Source organism: Natator depressus, chromosome 9, assembly GCF_965152275.1.
Source record: "Natator depressus isolate rNatDep1 chromosome 9, rNatDep2.hap1, whole genome shotgun sequence".
NCBI lineage: Eukaryota > Metazoa > Chordata > Testudines > Cheloniidae > Natator > Natator depressus.
In genome coordinates this window covers 10361555-10387267 of record NC_134242.1, presented here as the reverse complement: position 1 = coordinate 10387267, position 25713 = coordinate 10361555, and the positions used below count along the sequence as shown (strand labels likewise).

Genomic DNA, 25713 nt, shown 5'->3' with positions numbered 1-25713 from the left:
GGAGTAGAATTCAGGAGTTCTGATCTCCAGTCTTCTCTTTTAGCCTCTAAACATCTTCCTCCTCATGTTAGATTTTGTTTTTATTTTCCTATATTTTCGGTGATCTTAATTACTCCAAATTTACACCAATGTCACAGATTGTTTTACAAATGTGTCCTAAATCTAGTTTCAAATTTTATTAGATTTCAGTACAAATAGTGTATACAAATATTTTTCATATTCAATATTCTGTTTCCATGACTAAGTAGTTTAAGATTATTCCGTACTTTTTGCTAATACAGTATGTCGCATATTTGATTGTAAGCAGTTTCCCATCTGTGGCTGAATGATAGAAGCTAAAGCTGATATGGATTTTCTATTTTCCATCACTCCATATCATTGTAAACTCTTTAGTTCTGTAAAAGATCTGCTTTAAATAAATAAATGTATCCTCACTAATCCTCTTTGAATAAGTGGAAAGCATTTAATCCCATGATTCTATAAATCCAAGGTGGCTGTCAAATTGTGTGTTTATTTTTCTGTATTATCTAAATCGGTTTGTATAAGATCTTTCAGTAACAACAATAGTTTGTTATTTGGGATTAAACACCTCACCTTTAATTTAAGAGCCATCTTCATCCTTTCCCCCCCGCCCCCAATTTGTTACTTTAATCATCAGTATTTTATTAGTCCTTTTATAGAAATACTTTTACTGCTAAATTTTCATGCTGCATTTTTTTTTTTACTAAGTGTTATCACTGACTCCTTCCAGATCTGGAATTCAAACTATTTTTGTTTGTGTCATCAAGCATCTGAATTCATCAAAAGTATTTATCAGTTTGCAATTTAAAAAATTAAAAATAGATGAGTCATGAACTTCATTTTGTAAATTTAAAAAGTGGTCCATTAATTGAACAGCAGCTGGGGGAGGGGGGGAGGGAGAGCAGGGGGAAGGAACTAATCAGTTCATTTCAACCAAAACGGCTCATTATCATTTAGGCTGATGAAATCTTTGGAAGCTGGTTTCATGGGAAATGGGTCCTTCAAGCAGTTGCCCCATCACCTGCCTGCAAAAAAAAGTCATTTTCTCCCCATCCAGTAATTAAAATTAATAGTAAAACATGTACTTGTATCTCTAAATTGGTAGATGTATCAAAGTCTCTGATTGCCTTTCGGTTTAGGGCAAAGGGGGTGTGTGTGTGGTGAGCGGTAGTGGTGGTTTGTTTTGGCTTTTTTCCCACTTTTTAAAATTGTTTTTCAATAGTTCAGGATTGTTGAAAACTTGTTTTTAACCTCAGTGTAAACATGGGAAGCCTCATACAAATAAAGAACTACCAAACTATTTCTGTACACCAGTTATTTGCTCCACCATGTTGGCCCAAGGGGACTTACAATTAAATCTCTGTTATATCTTACTGGCCCAAGAATTAAACAAGACTATAGATATGGGATCAAGGATGTCACTCAGCTGGTTCATGTATAGTAATGCCCTACATACACACTTGAGTCCAACAGGTCTAATGCCTTCTCTGTAAGATAGGTTTCAGTTTTTGAAATATTGCCTGTGAAATTAATACAGATATATATATAACTATAGGTCAAAGCAGGGGACTGGGAGTCAGGATTCTTGAAGTCTGTTCTCAGCTCTGTACTTTACGTGGTGTTTGACCTTCTGCCTCATTTTGAGTTTTTGTAAAACATGTAATAAAACGTCCTTACATCCAAGACTGGTTGGAAGCTCAGTTCATTAATCTCTGAAAAGTTCTTTGAGAACCTTGGATGACAAGTGTGAGAGAAGTGCATAGTAGTGGTATTTTAAGTTATCTAGCATTTGTAATGATTTCATTAATGTTCAATTTTGCAACACAGTAGTGAAATCATAAACAGTGCTTTTAAAGCAAGTTCTAACAGTAATTTATTGTCGTGACTTTAAAGCCAATCAACTTCCATACATAGTTGTATTGTATTTCTGTTGGTTAAGAAGAATTCAGATTATTCGCCTGATGCTTTTGACATTTTATAGTGATATGATTATAATGCAACTTGCTTCTTCTCTCCCCGCCAAAAAACCCTTAAATAAATCTGCAAGGTAAAGTGTAAGCTGTAGAATGTATTGCTCTTCCAACTCTTCTCTGAATAAAGATCATGTGTTTTCTGTCTACTCAAGGTGTGTGTGGCAAGATGGCATTATCAACATAGCACAATAAAATTTAAATTTAAAGAAGAACAGAGCATGTTGACAAAACACTTAGCAGAGTAAGGTTATTACACTGTGAGGCTGGTAGACCAGGTATCCGCTCATGCCAAGGTCTCTAGGCATAGGTTTGTTTAGTCTAGAGAAGAGAAGACTGAGAGGGGACATTATAACAGTTTTCAAGTACATAAAAGGTTGTTACAAGGAGGTGGGAGAAAATTTGTTGTCCTTAACCTCTGAGGATAGGACAAGAAGCAATGGGCTTAAACTGCAGCAAGGGCGGTTTAGGTTAGACATTAGGAAAAACTTCCTAACTGTCAGAGTGGTTAAACCCTGGAGTAAATTGCCGAGGAAGGTTGTGGAATCTCCATCACTGGCGATTTTTAAGAGCAGGTTAGGGATGATCTAGATAATAGTTAGTCCTGCCATGAATGCAGGGGACTGGACTAGATGACCTCTTGAGGTCCCTTCCAGTCCTACGATTCTATGCTTCCTAAACATAAACAATTGATCCCCAGGATTAACCGGGGTTAGCCCGAAAGGATTTATAGAGCTGGCATATTTCAGCAGCTCTCTTACCATCTGAAACCTAAGACTGCAACTCATTTGCGACTCAGTTTGGGGTTTGTGCCCTGCTTCTTAACAGTCTGCCCTGATATTCTTGCTCACGAGCCATTCCAGCCAGCATGACATTGACATCATGCATAAACTGGGTAAATCTTTGGTGAAAAAAATCCTCAGCAGAACCTGCATTGGAAAATTACAATACTGAAAAATATGTTCTCTTCTATAACTCATTGATTGAACTACCAAATTAGCACACATGCGGCACACTAACTTTGTCCAGTATGAAGCTAAGAGGTAAGTAGGGCTGGTCAAAAATTTTCCATCAAAATTGTTTGTTGGCAGAAAATGGGGTTTACAACTAAAGATGTTTTTCATGAAAAGTGTCAGCTTTCTCCAGAACATTTTGAGTTTTCACTTGAGTTGGTAAATTCAGGATAGGGAATAATTATGAAGTCTAGAGTTTGGTAACTAGAATGAGATACCATGAACTAACAGCATGTGCTTAAATCTAGTCCTAGCTATGGCCGTGTGGTCAGGCTAAACCTGATAACCCCTCTAGCCACTTCCACTGCAAACTCTTCCAAATATACTGAGTATTAAAGGAGTTCTCACAGACTTTCTGGTGATCGGGCATCTGCTGTGCTTTGCATATATGAACTTGTCTATCAGAAGAGATATATTTGAGCTCTATGTATTCACTGTAACAAGAATAGTAGATGCTATTCAAATTCTGGGAAAATAAACAAGAACCCAAATGTTTGCAAAATAAACCATCAAATTAGTTCTGCATCTGTTTCACCAAAAACAAGCTGCCTGATATACAGTTTCATTGTCACATATACACAAAATCCTGCTTTACAATGAAGTAGCTTCTTCTGTCTTGCAATAAACCATATACTTTGATTCTGCCAATCCAGAGATGTATCTATTTTACTTAGGTCATGCTCCTCGGAAAACAGTTTCTTTTGCTTTGAGCTTTTTTCTAATGCGTTATTTTCCATAAATGTTGGTGTTGTGAAAAACATGTTTGAAAAGAATAGAAAACCTTTCAATGAATAGAAAGTCTTTCAATAATTTCTTAATGTAACAGTTCAGAGTTTGAACTTGATTCTCCCGGTATAATGACTTTGATCACGGATAATTCATGACTGAGGGTTCCATATTAGAATCCGTTTCATACCCTGATGAAAGTGAGTGTTGTATAAGTGTGGAAACAGTCAAAATACAGTATTTCAAAACACTCCGAAGATAATCTTATCACAAGAGGCAACTACTGGTACCTGATCAATGCCACTGCATGAGCTAGAATAAAGGCTGTTGGTGTTGATCTCTCTTTTGTGTGAAGATGACTAGCCCAGTTCATTTACCATTTCAGTACAGTGAAAATTATATGTTGTGTTAAAATGCTATACTTTCACCAAAGTATTGCTTTATTTTAACATAATGTCTTTTCGTAGCATTTTGAAAGTGTTTAATACAGAAATCATCCTATAATTTTTTATTTTTGTCTTGGAGGCCCACAGGGCAACATGAGTAATGGTGATATTAAAAAGTGAAGTGGTTTAATAACGTTCTGCTTGTTTATTAAATATGTATGAATCCTGATTCTGGGTGTCTAAAATCCCTTACTCATAAAACAGAACTGTTTCTATTTAGAGTGTTTACTTTTCTCCCTTTGTAACACCCTTTTAGGAGTTTAAAAACCAATGCCAACATTTTCAAGGTTGGGTACCTATGGTTTCTGTAAATATACAGTGCAACCCTCAGTTATCCAAAACCCCATTATCCCAAGCTGGGTCCTCTAGGTCAACTTTACCTGGGGATATTGCCACACTTCAGATAATAGAAGTATTCAGCTGTTTAGTTAACTGAAGCTGAGCAAGGATTGCTCTTGGGGAAATGGAGTGATGGAGGGAGCCTGAATCAGTGTTCCTTTGGCTTTTGGAGCACCGCAGAAGCAGATCTTTAGTTTCGCTGAGCTCCTAGTTTGTGTGGAAATGAAGCTTCACTGCCACATGTTTCAACTCTATAGGAGTCCAGCTTCAGTCTTACGTTGCTTAGGAGCACCTGACAAAACCTATTGGCTAATTCTTCCAGTTATGGACACATCTAGCTGGCTTTCTCAAGGGCAGCTGGCTCAAGAAATGGAGCTTATAGAGGAGTAGGCTAGAGGAAGTTGTCAAATTCTGCTCCTGTGGTGATTTTAACCACCCACACCAATGGGCCATGCCAGATGCTACTGGACTTGTTACATCATGCCTGTATATAATACATATACATGTTATAACAATATATGGAATAATGACAATACTGACAGAAAAATACATTATATAAATAATGCATACATGTATACATATAATTATAACAAATATTTCTTTAAAGGGCAGCATTTTTAGCTAGTCTTTCATTTTGCGTATCCATTTTTCATGCACAAACCCTACATGTTCCCTGTACAAATGGATGGCTACAGATCCACTTTTGTATACCTAGTAAGTGGCATGCGCACATATATTATTATCTGCATCGTATTAGTGCCCAAAGGCCCCGATTAATGTGAGGGCTCCGTTGTACTTGGCATAGTACAAGCATGTAGGCAAACAGGCATTCTTCCAAAAAGTTTATAATCTAATGTAAGTGGACACTAATTTGTAGGCCTTGGCTGAAAAACAGGCCCACAATCTTGCTTTTACAACCAGTCACATACAAAGCAAGAGGAGTGTTGCTATTTCACAGAAGTTCAGGAAGATGCAATGTGAAAGCTTGATTGAGCACTTCCTACACAGACAAAATTGTCACTGAACAAAATGGGATTTTTTTCTGAGGGAAGAGGCTGTGAACAAGACCCTTGATGTAGCTTACATTCCTACTGATTTGGGGGGATTTTTATTTGTTTTTGGTTTACCTTGGCTGAAATTCCTATGATTCCTCATTCCTCTTAAGTTGAACACTGGTGCTAAATAGTTCTGCGTAGTTTCAGGCTACCATACGTTCATTAGCAATGATGGCTGAGAGAAGTGTCCCCTTCCATCCAGAGTAAAACATATCTCTAACAGCCACCCTGGCCTGCCTCTCTAGAGAGCAAATACAGGCTCTTGGTTGAATTTCCCAAGGAAATAATAGGTGGGTGTGATATTTTGTTGCCGTTGACTATATAATACGGGTCCAGAGTTTTCAAGCAATTAATGGAACAATAACATAACAAAACAACCACCCCTTTCCCCAGATCCCTGTCTAATGGTAAATTAACAGCATAAGACTAAGTAAGTGGTTCACTTTTAAATGTAAAGATGCTCCAGAACCACTAAGTTATCTGGAGCCAGAAGTTTGGATTTTCATCTACATTCTTAAATGGCTGTTTTATTAGAGTCAGAGTTACTGATGGAAACCCATTCAATAGTGGAATGCATATTCTGAACTGCATTAACACAACTGTAAATTTCCCAGTGCCTAACACTATCATCTTCCAATTATTTCTGGTAGGCAGGCAATGTGTACCAAATAACTAGAGGTGTATGTAAATAGCCAGGTTCAGTTTGCATGGGTTTGACTAACTTTTTCTTTGTTTGGTTTGTGGAGTTTGACACTCTCTTGAGAATTCCTTAATAAATGCTTTTATTTTAGTAAGAGAAATTCTAAAGAGTGAAACATGAAAGAGCAGTATAATAATTTCAGAAACCATCAATCTTCTCCATCAACACTCTTCTTAGAGTGTTCAGATGAAAATAGATACAGGTGCAAGTTATAACACTAATAGCAACAATGGATCATTGTTGTCTGTTCCTATACACTTTAGACTTTTGGAGAAAATAGCACGTCGTGTTCTGATTAACTCATTCTCAACTTCAGAACTAGTTTTAACCTTTTAATTGTTGGATTTAAATATAACATGACAAAACATATATCAAAATGTTCTGAACTAATTTTTTTACATGTAAGTATTGTGGGTTAGTTATTTTCTGCATCCCATTAAACATGTTTCTTGCAAAAGTATTCAGAGGACCATGAATCTTCACAGTGAGAGGCTTGTGCTTTGTATATTACTGATAGGTGAACCTCAAATTGTGAATAAGAAATCCAACATCTGTTTGTTTACTCCAGATTTTCCTAAATACTCTGAACCATCTAGATTGGCAAAAGTCATCTGGGATTCTTATGAGAAAGAGGTTTTCTCCTAAGATTTTCTGAGCCTTTTTGGTTTCTGAAATACAGGAAGAAAGCTTTTCTGGTGTTATTTTTGCACTTCAGTTTCTAGTTCTTGTCAGAAGCATGAAGGTTCATGAAAATGGAAAATTGGAAAAATAATATTTATAATGTATTATAAAGCTTTGGTCTGAGACCTGTTGGAATTTTGGAAAAAAGTTTTCTGGGATTTGTCTTTTATCTCATGTCCCTAATTTATATATGTGTGTATTTCTTATCTGTGTATCTTAATGTTATATGATAAGAACATTTTACAGTCCAGACTTTTTCTTAGCTTGTGTAATATCTGACATGTTCTCATTTGAACGGACTACAGAGTATTTTGTACATCTAAGAGAATGAACTTGGTGGTAAAGTTAGGGAGTATTTATGGGGGTGGCTATGTCACTGGGTCTAAAAAGTTCCTCATATTTTAAAATCCAAGTGAGCTAATTATTTCTGAGCACATTTTTCACCTACATTCTCCTCAGGAATCTGAAAGTGAAACAGACTATAAACAAAAATTAAATTTGAAATTATTTTCATTGTTCAAACTGAAAAAAGAGGTGAAGAAACACCAGGGTCTGAAAAAAGTAAATTTGGTGTAAAAAATATTTCCATTTGAATCATCTAGGGTGTAAACAGGGGATGAAGGTTTGATACAGAAAAACTCTTCTGGTAGGCTGTGTTGGGGATGGAGTTATGCTAGGAGCTTTAAAGGGGTTGCTGGTGGGGTTTCTTTTCTTTTGTTATATAGGTGTTTTAAATAATGTCAAAGGCACCCAGAGTAGTAAATGAATGCCTTTTTATGTTGTCTTATAAATTGCAATAAATAAAATACAATAAAATATAAGTAACTTAGGTAAATACATTTTGTTTTGAGTTGCATTGAATTTTAAGTTGATGGTGCCTCTTCAGTGAATGAGCCCTTTGAGAATGAAGCTTGTCATTAACACACATCATCAGCATTTTAATAATACATAGAGTTGGGGAAGAGAGGAAGTGTAAACTACTGAAGCTTGCAAAAACCAATCCCCTGAAGCTTTCATGTTTTATTTGAGCATATGTTTTGGAAGTGGTGGTGTTGACACTGGTGGCACTAATCTCCTCTTTATCTTGTTTTGATTAAAATTATATTGAATTTTATTTTTGGCAAACTTTTATCAAGCCTCAGAGGGGTTCTGTTGTAGCAGCTACAGGGAAATGGCTATAATAAACACATCATATGATACTCTTATGTCTTGTGTTATAGCTACTCTTTGGCACACCCCAGGGATATGAAATATTCCTAAAGAAATCCAATGATCATGTAGTCAGTGCCTGGGAGGTGAAAATATGAAATAAAGTCCTGCATATTTTGTTTGTTTGTTTTCTTTTTCTTTTTGCAATACAAGCTGTATGAATTATTTCAACTGAGTAAAATAAACTCTATGTGTAGCTAGGAGTCTTAAAATTGAAATATATAAGTTTTAGGATTCAAGTGGTTCCTGCAGTTTTATGAGCCATTGTTATAATTTTATTTATAAAACTAGACACACATAACAGTTCTTTACATCCCATTTATCCTGTGCAAGTTATATGCATTAATAAGTCAAACCTAATTTCTTAAAATCTATATTGCTAGTACTGATATGAAATTTAATTCCAAAATATACAACAAAAAATTCGCCCTTAGCCTTGTGTATATATTTACACAATATGCATTATTTTCTCTGACAAAATAATATTTTAAGAACTAAATCTCAGCTTGTGTGGCTTTGTATATATCATCATATATGTGGTTGTAATAATCACATAAACACTTGTATAGGGAAATAACATGACACAGTGGATAAAGCATCAGACGGGGGGTCAGGATACATAGGTTCTATTACTAATTTTGCCATTTACTGTATGACCTTGGCAAGTCACTGAGGGCCTTATCCTGCAGGCATTGGAGTGCATGACAAAAGCCCTCTTGATTTCGCTGGTGCAGGATCAGGCCCTCAGTCCCTGATTCAGCAAAGCATTTAAGTATGGTAAGCACATGAATAGTTCCACTGAAGTGCATCCATGCTTTGCTGGATTAGCAACAAATTTTCAGACATAGCCTCTAATTTTGCATGCCTCAAAAAGTTCAGTTTAAGTGCCTCTCTGTCTAGAGATTAGTGTGTGTATGTGAATATATATATACATATATATACACACACACACACTGTACATACATGTATATATTTGTGTGGATGTGATGTACACAATTATTTTATACTATTTTGTTTTATTTTTGAAATATATATAATTTCAACTGTTCCATCATTGTTGAAAGGTTATAATTTCTCATCTGATATCTGTGTTTATATATATATATATATATATATATATATTTTTTTTGACTATAGTTAGTGCTTGCTCTAATCATATTTCATGTTTAGTAGTCTTTCCTACCAGAAAACTGCACTGTTTTAATGTGTGATCTTGTATAGCTTTTGTACCATATTGTGTTTAAAATTCATCTGTGCCCCAAATCTGATGCTCCACTGGTATTAATCAGACTCTGCACAGCTGCAGGTGTTCATCAGCATGTTGTAAATTGCAGGATTGAGACCACAATTAACAATGGCAGAAATAAACTTTGGAGTGTTGTTGGTACTTTCTAACCTTTTGGTCATTATAACCACATTTCTTTCTTGAACACTGGCATAATATTAAGCAAATAAAATGAGAATATTTTATATATAACAATGTTAAGGTACGTGTGTGTGTGTGTGTATATATATATATAAAATAGTGCTGCACAAATGAAAACAGGATGGTTAGACTAGAACCAGGGCCGGTTCCAGCTTTTTTGCCGCCCCAAGCAGTGGAAGAAAAAAAAACAAACCACGATTGAGCTGCCACCGAAGTGGAAGGGAGGGAATGAAGGACCTGCTGCCGAAATGCCGCCGACTAGAACTGTTCTGTTGTTTTTAACAGTTTACTTGCATATAGGCTTATCCATCTATCATCTAGACATTTTTACCACATTCAGAGTTGTGAACACAGTATTACTTGTTTAGTTTGAATATGTACATCATCTGTAGAGTTTATCCAAGTCAAATATTAGCCCAAGCGACAAAATTCAGAACTAGATCTTTAGAACCCCAAACTTCAGGTTATTTAGATCCAAGGTTTTGGTTCAACTCATTATATAAAGATTACAAAATTCAAATCTGGATCTAGCTAACTCCTCACCCTCAGACATTCTGTGATGTTCTGATCTGGTATTTGGTTCAAGCCTTTTCTAATCAAAATACAGACATATTATAATGTTTACTTATGTAAATAGCAAAAACGAGAGAGGGTTGAAAAGTGTTCTAGACTTTTGCTTCTACACTGTATTTGTGAAGATGCTGTGTAATGTTTTGTAGCAAATATCATGCAGCATTAAGAGGCCTTATGATTAAAGATAAGCTGTGAAACAAAGCAGCCTATTTTCAGAAATATGAAATAGCTTTTTCTATGTTTCCCTTTCCAGAGAAACATGGACATTCTAATTTTAGTGAAAAACTATCAGGTCTCTAAGCTCCTGAGTTTGAAAATACTGGCCTTAAAGTCAGTAGAGTTGGTGGGAAATGGTGACAATTTATCATTGAACATTTTTACAGGTTTTTGAAAACATTTTGCAGAAATTTCACATTTTTAATTTTTTTGTCTCTCGAAAAGTTAGATTCCTCAATCCACACTTGAGCACCTAAATGCATGACCAGATTTTCCAAGGTGCAGAGTACTTGCACCCCCTACTGAAATCGGTGGGAGCTGTGGACGCTAATACCATTGAAAATCAGGGGCCTGCTTTTGCTCCCATTGAAGTAAAGGGCAAAATTCTCATCAGCTTAATGGTGCAGGATCAGACACTTATACTGGTGTCTTAATATGGATTTAGGTGCCTGACTTTAGGTTTTAAAATTGTTGAGCTCCTACAGCTTCCATTAACATCAATGGGATCTGCAACTGCTCAGTACAGAAAATCAGGCCACCTTTTTTGTGTGCCTAACTTTAGGGAACCCACTTTTGAAAATGTTGGTCTTGTAATTATCTAATGCAGAAATACATCCCTACCAAAGACCTGTGGTACAGGTCCTTTAATATTTTACCATATTGCTGTAGGGCATTAAGGTATGGAATCAGTTAGCATATAACTGTGGAACTATTGATTCCAATTTGTTTTACTTTCCATCCTTTCTATATTGTGCTTTTGGGCTAAAAGCTTTCAAACAATTCATATTTCAGCAGAAATAATTTATATTTCCTCTTCCTCATAAAGATATAAGTGATTTCATCCCTCCTGTGGTCCTCTGCTTTCTACAGTCCAGCTGTGTCCAAGATGATGAAGTTACTTCTGCTGCTCCTACTGCTAGGGCTCATACAGGAACGTGGTGTTCAGGAGATCCTGTTCCTCCTCTTCCTTCTCGTTTTCCTTGCAGGCCACACACAGAGACATAGGGTTCAATTGATCCTGCTGTCCATCCTGCTGTTTCATCTCTTTCTCATAGAGTGTATAAAGGAGATTTTGACCCTCCTGCTGTTTCCCCTTGTCACAGGGCGTACACAGGATCATGTTGTTTACAAGATCCTGTTTCTCCTGCTGTTCTTCCTCTTCACATGGCACATACAGGGACATGATCTTCTGCGGATCCTGTCCCTCCCACAGTTCCTTCTCACTGTCGCATGACACAGTCAGAGGCATAGTGTTCTTATGATTCTGTCCATCCTGCAGTTTCCCCTCATCACAGGGCACAAACAGGAACAGGTTGCTTTGGTGATTCTGTCCCACCTGCTTATCCGTCTCATAGAGTGCTCCTAGGCTTCTAGTATTTAAGTGGTCTTGTCTTACTTGCTGTTCTTCCTCAGAGGTTCCAGGCAGGGCCAATGTGCTCAGCTGTTCGGGTCCCTTAACATGTTGCTGCTCACTGTGTGATGCACCTCGGTAGTATTGCTTCTCCTTGCAGGATGCACCCTCAGACACAGAACTTACATGGTCCTTTCCTACTTGCTGTTCCTTTTCATAGGTTACACCCAGGAACCAAGTGCTCAGGCGTTCTGGTCCTACAGGCTGCTCCTCCTTATATGGTACACCTTGACAGTCCTGCTCCTCTTTGTAGGCCGCACCCTCAGACTCAAAGCTCACATGGTCTCCTTCTTGTTTTTCCTCTTCGTAGGGTACTCCCAGAGACAAGACACTTAATTGTTCAGATCCCATGAGCTGTTGCTCCTCCTCGTATGGTACACCTTGAAAGTCCTGCTCCTCTTTGGAGGGTACACCTTCAGACTGAAAGCTCACATAGTCTTCTCCTTGTTTTTCCTGTTCATAGGTTACACCCAGGAACCAAGTGCCCTGGTGTTCTGGTCCTACAGGCTGCTGCTCCTCCTTGTATGGTACACCTTGACAGTCCTGCTCCTCTTTCGAGGGTGCTCCCTCAGACTCAGTGCTCACATGCTCTTGTTCTTCTTGTTTTTTCTTTTCAGAGGTTACGTCCTGGGATAAATTGCTCAGGTGTTCTGGTTCCATAGGCTGTTGCTCCTCCTTGTGTGGTATACCATGGTAGTCCTGCTCCTCCTTGTAGGCTGCACCTTCGCACTGAGAGCTCACATGGATCTGCCCTTCTGGTTTTTCCTTTTCATAGGTTACTCCCAGAGACAAGATACTCAGGTGTTCTGTTCCCACAGGCTGTTGCTTCTCCTTTTGTGGTACACTTTGGTAGTCCTCCTCTTCATTGGTGGTTGCTCCCTCAGACACAGCACTTACATGGTCTTGTCCTCCTTGCTTTCCCCTTTCGTACTGTGCACCCAGAGACAAGTTGTTGAGGTAGTCCTGTCTGTCCTTTCTTTGTTGCTCCTCACAATGCACCTTCAGGGACACTGCACTCAAATGTTTTTGCTTCTGCTTCTGTTCATTGTGGTGCACATCTAAGTGCACAGTACTTAAGCTGTCTTGAATCTCCATTCTGTATGGTTTAGCAGCCAGAGTTACAGCATCTCCATGGTCATGTTCACCCAGGGACACAGTGCTCCAGTGGTCTTGTCCCTTTCTCTGCTGCTCCTCCTTGTCAGACTTATCCAGGGGCATGGCTCCAATGTGGCCCTCTTCCTCGTTTCTCTTATTTCTTTTCTTTTTCCCCCTTCTTTGTACAGAGTTTGTTTCATTTCTGCAGAGATATGAGGGGGGAATTAGGAACTGAGGATGGATGGCAGCTGTAAATACTTCTGTCCCAGCCTCATCCTATATACTAATGGCTTAATAACCACACAGTGACCTCAAATAATATGCCTAATTCCCCTCCTCTCACTATCTAAGCACTGGATTCTATTGTCTGGTCAGCAATAGAATGGTCTATTGCCTGTTTGCTTAAATCCCTTTGTTCACCATATTTGTGGGGCAATTATAGTCTTGTGACTGCAGCCATGCTTACCTTCTCCGAAAGCAGCAAACACAACAGAACATTAAGATCCTAAAGGAATTGTTTTTGTCCTGAAGACACTCACACTCTTCCATGTTAGCAGTTGACATTGCTAAATCATCACTAATGACACCAGTCCCACTCATGCTCCCAAACAGAAAAAAACAAGTCTGAGTATTAAAAAAATAAAAAATACAAAAAATTAACTGCCATTTAGGTCCTCAGAGCCTTAACTGCCCCACTTGAACCAAAAGGTTTCTGAAGACCTCTTGACACCAGCTCAAAGCAGATGAGATAGCTAATCCGGTAGCTAATTTGATAATTATGGCAACTGTGAGTCCAGCTCCTATTGGGTTTGTCTTTATGACCTCATCAGTGCTGGGAGGTGAATGAATGGCTGCTTAGCAACCACGGTGTGACAGATATGACAATATCCTCCAATAGCATGTGCAACTCTTACCTAATTAAGTTAAACCTTATTGAATTAAGTTTATATATCATTGTGGGCCAGGGATTGTATGTGACTCCATGAGGAAGAGGGACTACATCCCTCCAGGAATTAAAAACAATGTGGGGGCGAGGGGGTGTCAATAAGCAAATTCACTCACATTGTAACAACTCCAGAGAACTACCATCACCTGGAGAGAGACTCACATATACTAGTTCAAACTGGATTCTCCGTGGATCAACAGACAAAGAAAGGATTTTTGGATAGATAGCATAAATTTAAACTGACTCAGGGCCTTCTTTCTGATCCAATAAACAGACAGGACTTACTGTCCAAGGAAGCCCCAGTCATTCCTTGAAAGAGTTGGAAGGACTTGGTTCAGTCTGTTTTCATGTTCTGAGCAAAAGGAGTAATGACCTGGTAACCACATAAAAACCCCTGGGTGGGGTTTGAAGGCCTATTAGTGGGCAGAGACCTTGTTGGAGTCAGGGGGTGATCTCTGGTAAGCTTATTATCATGCGTGTTGTTTCTTGTATTGTCACTAATATGTTTTCTCTGTAATGCTTTTATCTTAAGAATACATGTGCTTGCTTAGAAGGAGCTGTGTGGTAGTTTAACTGTGGGCAGTTACACTGTTTACCATCTCTGAGGAGAAAAGTGAAGCATGCCAGCGGTGAAAGCAAGTACCTTAGAAAGGAAATGCCCAGAGATAAGTCTCAGTAATCTTTCGGGAAAGGGATAGTGAAAAGAGAAACGGGACAATCAATTTTGAATTATTAAGAGAAATCAGCTGGTTGAGAAAGGCATTTCAACACTGAGTATTGGACAAAAACACAGCTAATAAATTTGCTATATTCTGTTGACCAGAAGAGGAACAATGATCCGGGTTCTTAGGGAACTTCCAGCCCATTGGCAGAGGGTCCACCAGGCGAGGAAACTCTTGGAACCAGCCCCTGGACAGGAAGTAACCATATGCTGTCCAGATCAAGTACACCGCTGCAACAGGAGATGTGGACAGACATAAGCGCTGACTTCCTGAGTTCCCAGGGCGTGCTCGACACGTGCTCTGCCCCAAGTCCTGCCCCCACTCCACCTTTGCCCCAAGCCCCTGCCTCACATCTTCCCACCCCTGCTCCAGCCCCTTCCCATCACATTCCGCCCCCTCCCCCTGCCTCTTCCTGCCCCTGCTCTTCCGCCTCCTCACCCCCCCCAATGCCTCCTGTACACTGCTGAAGAGCTAATTGTGGTGGGCGGGAGGTGCTGGGAGGGAGGAGGAAGAGCTGATCCGCTGGGCTGCTGGTGGGTGCTAAGCACCCACTATTTTTTTCCATGGGTGTTCCAGCTCCAGAGCACCCACAGAGGCGGCGCCTATGTGGACAGATTAGCAGTTAGAGCAGGAGAAGCTGCAGCTGGAGAGGGATCAAGTGTGTCTGGAAACCCAGCAGTTTGCAGACTGAAAACAAGAGAGAGCAGATCGGGAACATCAGTACTAGTATGAGAGAGAAGAAAAGTAGAACCAACCAAGCCCAAGCTGAGACCCACACCCAGTGGCAAAGGAAACTGCCTCAGAAAAGCTCTGGGATGGGTGAGGAAAAGTAGGGCAGCAACTGGGGTTACTTTGCCTGTGAATGCCCACGTCACTCACTAAGTACCAGTGCAGTGATGTGAAGGCCAGCTGCATGCCAACTTCAGAAAGTTGTCTTGCATGGCTGAATCTCCAGAGGGAGGGTGTCATATAATGTCATATAATGGTCATGCTGAACCATTCACACCCCAAACCACCGCCTATGTGTCATGCTTCACTCTCCTGGTTGCAGATCCATCAGATTGTCAGTGGGAGGGGAAGGTGATAGATAATGGAGGGATACTGGGACTGCTAAGATTATATTAAGCCCCATGTCTCCAAACCCCATCTAATGCTCCCTGGGTGTGAAATGTGGATTAAAGTTCCATGGGTAAAAGTCTTCACTCTACCTACAGCACAGGTTTCTATACCCCAGGAAGGGTTGGGTCCTGGTTGGAGGAATACTGTCAAATATTGTATATTCTTTGCTTTTTCAAAATGACATTATGGCTTTGAAAGCAGAAGGGGTAAATCAAGTCCCCTCAGTTCCAGATGGGCAAGAAACTGTCTGAGCCAAAATGCAAATAGAATAGTGGGGATAGGGAGGTTGCACTTTCTCACCAGTATCCAAGAATAATCAAGTTAGCTTCTCAGTATATGCAAACAAATACCTGAGGAAAGGGGAGTGACAAGACTTCCCAACTTGAAGGGCAATTCTCAGGGTCCTAAAGCCCAAATCAGGGAAATAAGATCTTTTCCTACCCTCACCAGGGACCCAAAGGCAGTTCAGAGCATGGTGATGACAGTGTCTCCACCCAAACGTAGGGACACTGAGACAGCTGTGGTGCACTGCCAAATCAATGGCACCCATCCCACAATGGGAAATGCCCAGCAGGATGTAAGACAGCTGCTTGAGAGTTCATAAGCCAGGAAGGAGGGGGAACTCTTTTCTGTGGTCTCTGAGTCCTTGATGATCTGTGAAAATGCAGAAAACCCTGAGCTGGGTGGGAGAGGGGATTCTGCTCGCCTTGACTCAGTGTATGGGGAGCAAAAGGCCATCCCAGTGGGGTGGGAGATCAGTATTTCTCTCCCTCTCCCAAAGAAAAGCTGAGGTTAGGCCACTGGAGTCTCTGGGTCCCAACCCCCAAGGGAGGAGGGAAAGAAAAGGGAATTTGGCTATGGGGAAGGTTTGAAGAATCTCTCTTGCCTGACCCTCTGCTGTTAAAAGCAGTGCATGGTTGAGAGATGCTTCACAGAGAGGCAGCCCTAACATATTCTCCCTTTGGTCCAAAGAGTTGCTGCTTGTAATAGTTCTATGGGGAGTGGGGAACCTCAACCCATTGATGAAGCAGCTGACCACTTAGGGAACAAAGAGACACCACACACACTCCCTAGAAACTGGATGGGAGGTGGGAATAGGAGGACTAGGTCTCAAGTTTACACCAAAGGTTTTTGGGGGGTAACAAAAGTAAGAAGGAGCATGTGAGAGCTTGTCACCAGAAGTTCTAGAGAGAAAAATTATACAAGATGGTTGACAAATGTGTGAGCTGTATGGATTTTTGAAGAATGTATGCTGCCTTGCTAGCAGAATGTTTATTATGTGCATAGTTGAAATAGGAATTTATGAAAGGTATAATAATATTCAGCAATATCCTGGACAAACTTTACTGAATTAAGTTAAACCTTATTGAATTAACTTCATGTATCATTGTGGGCCAGGGACGGTGTGTAATTCTATGCAGGAGAGGGACCACAGCCGTCCAGAACTAAGAACAGAGCAGGGTGGTTAGGCAAATTCACTCAGATTATAACACCTCCAAAGAGCTAGCATCACCTGGAGAGAGGCTCACATATACTGGTTCAAACTGGATTCTCCAGGGGCCAACAGATAAAGAAAGGAATTGTGGATAAATAGCCAGAGTTTAAACTGAATCAGGGCCTTTTTTCTTATTTGTCACAGTTCAGGGCAACTGCACCTGTATTCCTCCTCTATGGCCCCACAGGAGCCCCCGCTCTGGGCTCCAGACTCCTCAGCCATCAACACTCTTCGTAAGAGATGTGCGTCTCTCTCCCTCTTCACTGGAGTATTTCCAGGTTGCACAGTTCCCTGTCAGTGCTGGGACCTCCCTAACAAAGTCAGGTTGTCTAAGCCAGCCTGCTCCACTTTTCTCCTCAAAGATGGTAAATAGTGTAATTGCCTATAGTTGAACTACCACACTGCTCTTTCTAAGCAAGTACATTTGTTCTTCAGGTAAAAGCAATACAGAAAAAACATATTAGAAACAATAAAAGAAACTACACCACATGCTAATAAGCTTACCAGAGATACCCCCTGACTCCGACAAGGGCTCTGGACAGTGAACATTCCCTCAAACCCTGCCTAGGGGTTTTCCTGTGGTTACCAGTTGGTTACTCCTTTTGCTTACACCCAGAGCACAGACTGAGCCAAGTCCTGCCAAGGCCATCTTCTGGTGGGTTTGTCAGTGCTGGGAGATGAATGACTGGCTGCTTGGCAACTATGGCATCACTGAGTCCATAAAATAAGCAGTTGTGCCACAATGGGATGTTAAGCTGCTTCTCATATATCTCTTGGGCTGACTGCTTTTTATGTTGTCCTCCTAAAGTTAATGACTTTTTATGGGAGTAACTAGCATTTTCAAGTGGAAATTATAGTAAAGTGCTGCTAGAGTGGTATCTTTCAACCCGGTTTGTATGGGGAACATGTTTTCAGTCTAGACCACCATCAGCATAGCATCTGAGTACTCCGATAACATTAAGAGACTATCCTCACAGTATCCCTGTGAGATAAGGAGGTGTTGCTCCCATTTTACACATGGGGAGCATTCTGGTGGTCTCCGGCACAAATGAAATTGTTCTTCCATAGATTTCACTTGTAAATATCTACCTGAAGCTGAAGAAGGCTTATTTGAATCAGAAATTGGGACTTAATTTCAGAAGTTATTGAGGAAATTTCTCTTACCTAGGTTAGCAGTTCTGAGCAGACAATCTAGCCATTCTCTGTGCATATTTAGGTGTGCAAAGAACCATCAAAAGAATCAAATAACAGAGGGGAGAGACTTCTCCATTTTTTTTTTTTTTTTTTGCAGAAAAGACTGGTAAAATCTAAGAAAATCTGTTCAAAAAGCTGATAATTTCTCTTGCCTAAGATGTCAGACCCTCTACCTACATTAATCATGCCTGGTCCAAAGCCCGATGAAGTCAATGGAAGTCTTACTAATGACTTCAGTGAGTTTTAGATCAGGTCTTTACTTAGTACTGATTTATTATTATCATCCACCCTTAGTTCTAATTGCAGTAATGCCATGTCATGGATACATTCAGATTCCTGAAAGTGTTAGCAGCTTTTGTCTGTTTTCCTACATAGGTTTGACTAGATCTTTCTTGAAAATGGTTGAGTTCTATCTACTTGTTTAGCCAATGATGATGGAGGAATTTTGTTTGGTTCCAGAAGTGCTAGTCTGTGACGCACTGTTTTCTCCCGGTCAGTTCATTGGAAGATATAACTTGGGGTTTTGTTGCTGTGCAACTAATAAGCAGAGTAGTTCTTGCCTGTTACTGTTATGGTTCAACTTGCTGCTCCATGTGTTGTGAGAGTCAGTGTTGCAAGAGGAGGAAAATGTTGAGGTGAAAGCTTGGGAAGACTGTCTGGGTGAATGAGAGTTGGACATAGCTATGAGGTGTTGGGTAATTTACTGGTGCACCCAGTTTTTGAACAGGTATCTTTCCAGAAATCTTAGATTCTATATCACCTTGTTTTTTTCTGTTTGACAGAACATTAGTGTTTAATAAAGTAGCATTGGAGATCATGAAAATATTTTATTTAATCATCTCATCAATGCATTTGTAATGTCTATCTTCAAAAGCATAAAGGGGATGAGGGTTTAAGGATAGATTATTTTTAAAGACATGTAAATACTTTTAAAAGCTAGTTCATGTGAAAGAGAGAGCTGCAGGTACTGCATGAACCCATTACTTTATAGGCTGCATTGGCTTTCTATGCAGACTCTTTCACTGAGTTATACAGCACTTGAAGAAGTTTGTCTAATGTATCTCAGGCTCTCAGAAACTGTGCTGATTAGTGCTAATAAAAGGGCCTTGATAAATGGAACCTTTGATGATAATACTGCATTGATAATACAGTACGTAGCACTTATAAATAGCTTTGTGCTTCCAAAGAGCAGTGCATTGTCTCATCTACGCTTATAATTTAGACCCATAATATAGACTTTTATTTCTGTAGGTCTATCTATTTGACATACATGTGTTGCTGATAGTGCCTGTTGGGTGGCAGTATTTATTTTAGGAACAATCATTATGATGGCTGTCAACCTGCCCCACCAAGATACAGTAGATTTAAGATCACTTGCTGATACTTTCCTTGTTTGATAATTTTCATCTTTTCCACATTGACCTGCCCCCACATGCAGTCACTAAAGAATGAAACATTTTTTATTTACATAGGGTTTTTATAGATTGAGTTTACTTTGGTGATGTGGGTCAATATGTTTCCCATGGCTTCAAAAACACAAGACACTTGAATTCTTAAGGCTAACTCACACCTGTATGTTAAAATAATAAAGGAACTGCTTTTTCAAATGTGGTGATGAAACTTTATTTATCAAGGGTGTGCACAGGAATTAGGTGTTTATTTTATAGGAGATGTGTGAAATGTTTCACATCAACCATGAAACCAAATGAAACATCCCACCAGAAGTCATGAAATGATGATGGTTTTTGACTTTTTTTCAAAATTCACTTTCTGGTGTAGAACAGTCATGACTAATATGTAATACCAAAAGGAAAATCTCTCTTCAGTCTATAAATATATTTTAATCACTGGGTCCCGTTTCAAAGAAGTGTGTGTGTGTGTGTGTGAGAGAGAGAGAGAGAGAGAGAGACAGAGAGAGAATAGGCATACACATTAGGGTCGCCAACTTTCTAATCACTCAAAACTGAACACCCTTGCCCTGCCCCTACCCTGAGGCCCTGCCCCATCCCACCCCTTCCTCGAGGCCCTGCACCCGCTCATCCATCCTCCTCGCTCTGTCCCTCAGTCTCCCCCACTCTCACTCACTTGCTCATTTTCACTGGGCAGGGGTTTGGGAGGGGATACTGGCTCTGGGTTGGGGGGGCGTGGGCTCTGGGGTAGGGCCAGAAATGAGGGGTTCAGGGTGTGGAAGGGGCTGCAGGCTGAGGCAGGGGGTTGGGGTGTGGGAGGGGGTGAGAGCTTTGGGCTGGGGGTGCAGGCTCTGGGGTGGAGCCAGAAATAAGGGGTTCAGGGTGTGGTAGGGGGGTCTGGGTTGGGGCGGGGGTTGGGAGGCGGGGGGGATGAGGGCTCCAGTTGGTGGTGTGGGTTCTGAGGTGGGTCTGGGGATGAGGGAATTGGGGTACAGGAGGGGGCTCCAGGCTGGGGCTGAGGGATTCAGAGTGTGGGAGGGGGTTCCAATCTGGGGCAGTGGGTTAGGGCGTGGGAGGGGAGGAGGAACGAGGGTTTCAGGAGGCGCTTACCTTGGACAGCTCCTGGAAGCGGCAACATGTTCCTCGGCTCTGAGGCGGAATGAGGGTCAGGCAGGGATTTATGTGGAAGGAGGGAATGCTGCCCTAAATGGCATAATTCCCTGATCCTTAAGAAGCTTTATTCTGTGGTAATGGGTAGATACAGGTACGGGAAGAAACAACAATCTCTGTGTGATAACATCTTATAGGGTATTAGAAGGTAATTTCAATAACTCTGTTGACATTAACTTGCCACCTTCCCCTTCCACAGTATAGAATCCTCTCATACAGGATTTGGGCTGCCAAGGGACCAGAGTGGATGGAAGCAGCGAGCCTCTGTTGATCTCAGTTGTGTATACGGCTACTTCTACAGGAGGGACCATGCCCCACTTTTCCTGTATTTACAAGAAAGTAGCCAATGCAGTGGATGTGTGTCTTAAAATATAATAAAAGAGAATAATTAATAATTAATAACCAAACAAGAAGCCACCATCTCGACAATCCAGTGATGCAACGTAATATTGATATAACTGTCTTTCCATTAGAAAGGACTGGAAATCAGAGATTTACCACTATGAAGAATAAATTCCATCATATTCATTCTTATTAGTTAACTTAAGTTTTTAAACTAATTTTCAGAGTAATGAAAATATTTTCTTAAATAAAAGTATACAATTACTGTATAACATTTTTGAAAGTCTCTGATTTCAAATGCTTTCTGCTGGGAAAACCAGATGTGTCATTCCTACTTTGCATCATCAAACTTGTTTCTGTCTAGGAAGCATATCATCTTTTTTATACTTTACTTCTTATTTTTTATATTTTATTTTATACATTAGATAAATAATTTAGTGACTATTTTATTCTAGTAAGTAAATGTTTATTTGTTAAAGTATGTATCTGCGTTATAAATAATCACTGGAGTTTTCTTTCTAGTGTCAAAATTATTATTATTTATTTATATTTCACTAACACCTAAAAAGATAACTAGTCTAGAGTATATTTCATTTAGGAGTGTTCAAGACGCTTGATTTGTGGAAGTTTCAAAGTGGGCAAAGGACTGTTCTGAAAAATGCTTATCTAAGATATGGCATGTTTCAATTGCAGTTGTACCTTTGATTTTAATGTTCCTCAGTATGAGTTTATTATTATACCAGTAAACAGTTTAAGACTGTCAATTTTTCACCTTCTGAGCCTGATTCTCTCATTCTTCCCTCATCATTCTTAGCTGTCACTCAATCTCTGCCTACCCCCCCAACACACACACAACTTGCTGTCTATGACAATTTTCCTCTATTGAACCTAATTAGCATAAACATTCTTTAATCTTTTTATTTGGTGATGAGATCCCAGCTATTCACCATTGGAAACCGTTGGTGCACAGAGGTGGCATCATCAAAAACCTCCCAACTGCACTATCAGTGTCCGCAGCAATATCCCAATGAAGCATGTGTCTTTCATAGCAGCCCAGGGAGATGGCATTAAGTCATTTTTCTCCAAAGATCTCCTCAACTGCATTATCATCATACAACCTTTGTATGTTATCACAGTTTGATACCATTAAAGGAACAGAACATAATTATGTGTGGTTTAGTCTAGAGAGAGAGACCAGAACTGCAACATTCACATCTGGTTCTGGACTGAACTTTCCAGAGCTTGTTGGAAAATGGGACATAATTTTTGCAAAAAAAATAAATGAAGATTTCAGGCTGTCTTTTCACTTAAATTTCATAGAAAAAATTCATAGAAATTGCACATTATAAACATGTTCATCCAGCCCTAGAATTTCCCATATGTAAACTGTGTTGGGTTTCCAGATTTTCATATGGGCATAACTAAAACCAAAATTCTGCTCTCAGATCTGGTTAACTCTGATGTGCTGCAAATCCATAAAGATTTTAATATATAGTGTTCTACATTGCCTGCATGCATGGAACTTTTATTGACATCTCTGGGGTGGGATATCTGTTCTTGTACGCAGAGCAAAATAGCAGTAACAAGATCAGCTATGCAGATCTGAGAGCAGACTTTTCAGTGTACAACATGAGGAGGATAACCCCAAAGGAGTACATTTCTTGTTCAAGAAATAGTGAATAAGTAGCTTATTTAAATGTCCCATTTTCCCTTCAGCCTCTGCAAGGAAGAATCACAGAATACTTATATTTCACCATTTGTCTTTTTTAAATAGATATTTATGATTAATGTAAAAATTACATCATTATATAGTTGCTTTTGCTAATGTATTTAATTAATTAAATGCAAAATGTAAGTGAAAACTGTAAAGGATTAGGACTTCAAAACACACTCTTCAATACAATAAGCTTTTTTCAATAGAGAGTGCATTATCTCAATTAGTTTTTTTCTTATCCGAGGAAAAAATTACTAGGGGAAAAGTTACTTCAGTGGCTTTTGGATCAACCCCTTAATATATGTAGATTCATAAAGTCCAGACGGGACCATTGTGATCATCTTGTCTGACCTGCTCCATAATACTGGCCATACAGTTTCACCGAATAATTCTGACATCAGGCCAATAACTTCTTGATGAGCTAGAGCATATCTTCTAGGAAGATGTCCGGTCTTGGTTTAAAGACTTCATGTGATGGAGTTTGCCCTTACTGTTAACAATTTGTTCCAGTTTCTAATCTTAATTTTTCTTGCTTCAGCTTCTAGCTCTTGGATCTTGCTGTGCCTTTGTTTGCTAGATTAAAGATCTCTCTATCAGAAATATGCTCCACAATAGGTACTTGTAGACCATGATCAAGTCGCTTCTTAAATTGATCTTAATAAGGCCTCTCACTATAAAGTACGTTTTCCAGACCTTGACTTTTTCTTGTATCTCTTCTGAACCATTTCCAATTTTTCAAGGTGTGTTTTGAAGTGTGGATACTGGAACTGGACGCAGTAGTCCTGAATGATTTTACTAATGCTGATTGTAAGTTTAGAGGGAAAAGAGGTTACTCATATATGACTACATACCTAAGGTGATGAGGTAATTTGATGGCAGGGACAGTAGCATGTTGTATTTTAACGTAGTAGAATCAGGCTTGGGATTTCAGCTCTTGGAGCTGAGGCATCTCCTGCCAAGCATGCAATTGAGGGCCAGAAGGCAAGGTCTGGCAATTCTACTATCATAACTCTTTGCTGGACACTTCTTGGAAGGGTGTGTCCATCGTACAATATATTCCATCCTCTTGGGTTGTGGTAAAACACCACTTAGCAGCTATTTGTAGGAGGGATGTGCGGGTGTAAAGGAAGTTTGAATAGGATTTGTCATACCATATATAACCTGTTGTCCATCAAGTCCAATACCTTGCCTCCAGCAGTGGCCTATGACTGATACTTTACAAGAAGGTGAACCTCAGTATTCCCCGTTATGCACCTAGCTCTTTGGAAGGAGAGTATGTGGAGGGAGAAGAGAATAAATTAGTATGGAATTATGTCTTCAGAATAAATTAATGGGAAAAGCCTGAAGACTGACCAGTCTGACTCTCTTTGCAACCCAAACAATAGAAGAATTACACTTAAAGGCTAAGGGCAATGTGCTGCCAAAGACCCTTGCTGCAATAATTATTCTAAGTAGTTTTAGAGGACATAATTTAGACTGGAAGGGATCTATTTATGATTTAATTTTGTACTGTTAAAAAAAGACTCTTACATCACTGTAAAAATCTCTTTGGGCAACAAAAATATCATTAGAATTATCTTTTGATATTTACTAAAATAAATGTTATGGACATAGAAAGCCTCAGTAGGGAATAATTCTCTTATTTTTGTTTGTGTTTTAAACCTCTCCTCAGAGAAGGAATAAAATTTAATAAATCATTCATTCTCTTTCTCAACAGTATATTTAACCTACCTAAAATATATTTCAAATGTACAGTGATAAAAAAAATCTTCAATATCCTGCTATGCTGGAGCTAAAGAATGTTAGATAAAAATCAAAACTTTCATTTTTAGGCAAAATTAAAACTCTTGTCCATCAGCACTATGCAATTTTGACTCTTTCATAATGACATAAAGTTATCCTTGTACTTCTGCAACAATTGAAGTTCTGTTATTCCATAGTGCCAAACTTTTTTTTCCCCTAATTTTGTGGGAGTATTTCTCCCTCCACACACACAATCACAAAGAATACATTCCACATACTTGAAATAAGTTAGCCATTCTAAAGTTCAGAATTCATGAAGCTGTTCCAACATAGCATGGTTAAGGAATTGCAGCAGAATCTCAAGGTCACTGGGAATATTCTTTGGGGTATTCTTATGTGGCTTATCTATGCTCACATGCCTAATATATTTTTTTTCAGTGCAAAGAATAGCCACTTGCGGAGAATGGAAGCCTTAGCCGGCCCTGTGCCATCCCTTATTCAAGTTCTTTTATACTCCTCTTTTTAAAGAAGCTGTCAAGTTCTTTTCTGAAGCTGACAGGAAAGGCCAAATCTGCAGTACAGGAAGAGAGGCAAAAAAGAAACTTTTTGTGTTGATGTTTTACTAAGTGAGCTAAGGAGAATTTTAGAATCATGTAATTTACTCTGGCGGCATTTACTGTACATAGCTATAGTGATGGTAATTTCTTTCATTGTTGAAGTGAAAAGATAACCATCAATCAGTTGTCAATTGGTCAATTGCAGAAGTGATGAAAAGAAACTGGTAGGAACAATCACTTCTGTGGCTACCTAGACTATTTGGGGTTTTAAGGAAAATATGGGAACTGGAGTGTGTAAAAATGGAATGAGTCTGGCAGATTAATAACATTAAAAGGTTTAACAGAGAATTAAATATAACACAGATAATCAATTTAATTATAATTATTTTGATGAGTTAAAGCATTGCAGGAACAGGTTAAA

The 25713-nt window shown here is 39.4% G+C and overlaps 1 protein-coding gene across 2 annotated transcripts in view; it reads left to right on the top strand.

Annotated features, from left to right (window-relative positions):
- Positions 1–25713, top strand: part of SOX2 (SRY-box transcription factor 2) — a 400076-nt gene that overhangs the window by 267475 nt on the left and 106888 nt on the right. The window lies entirely within an intron of this gene.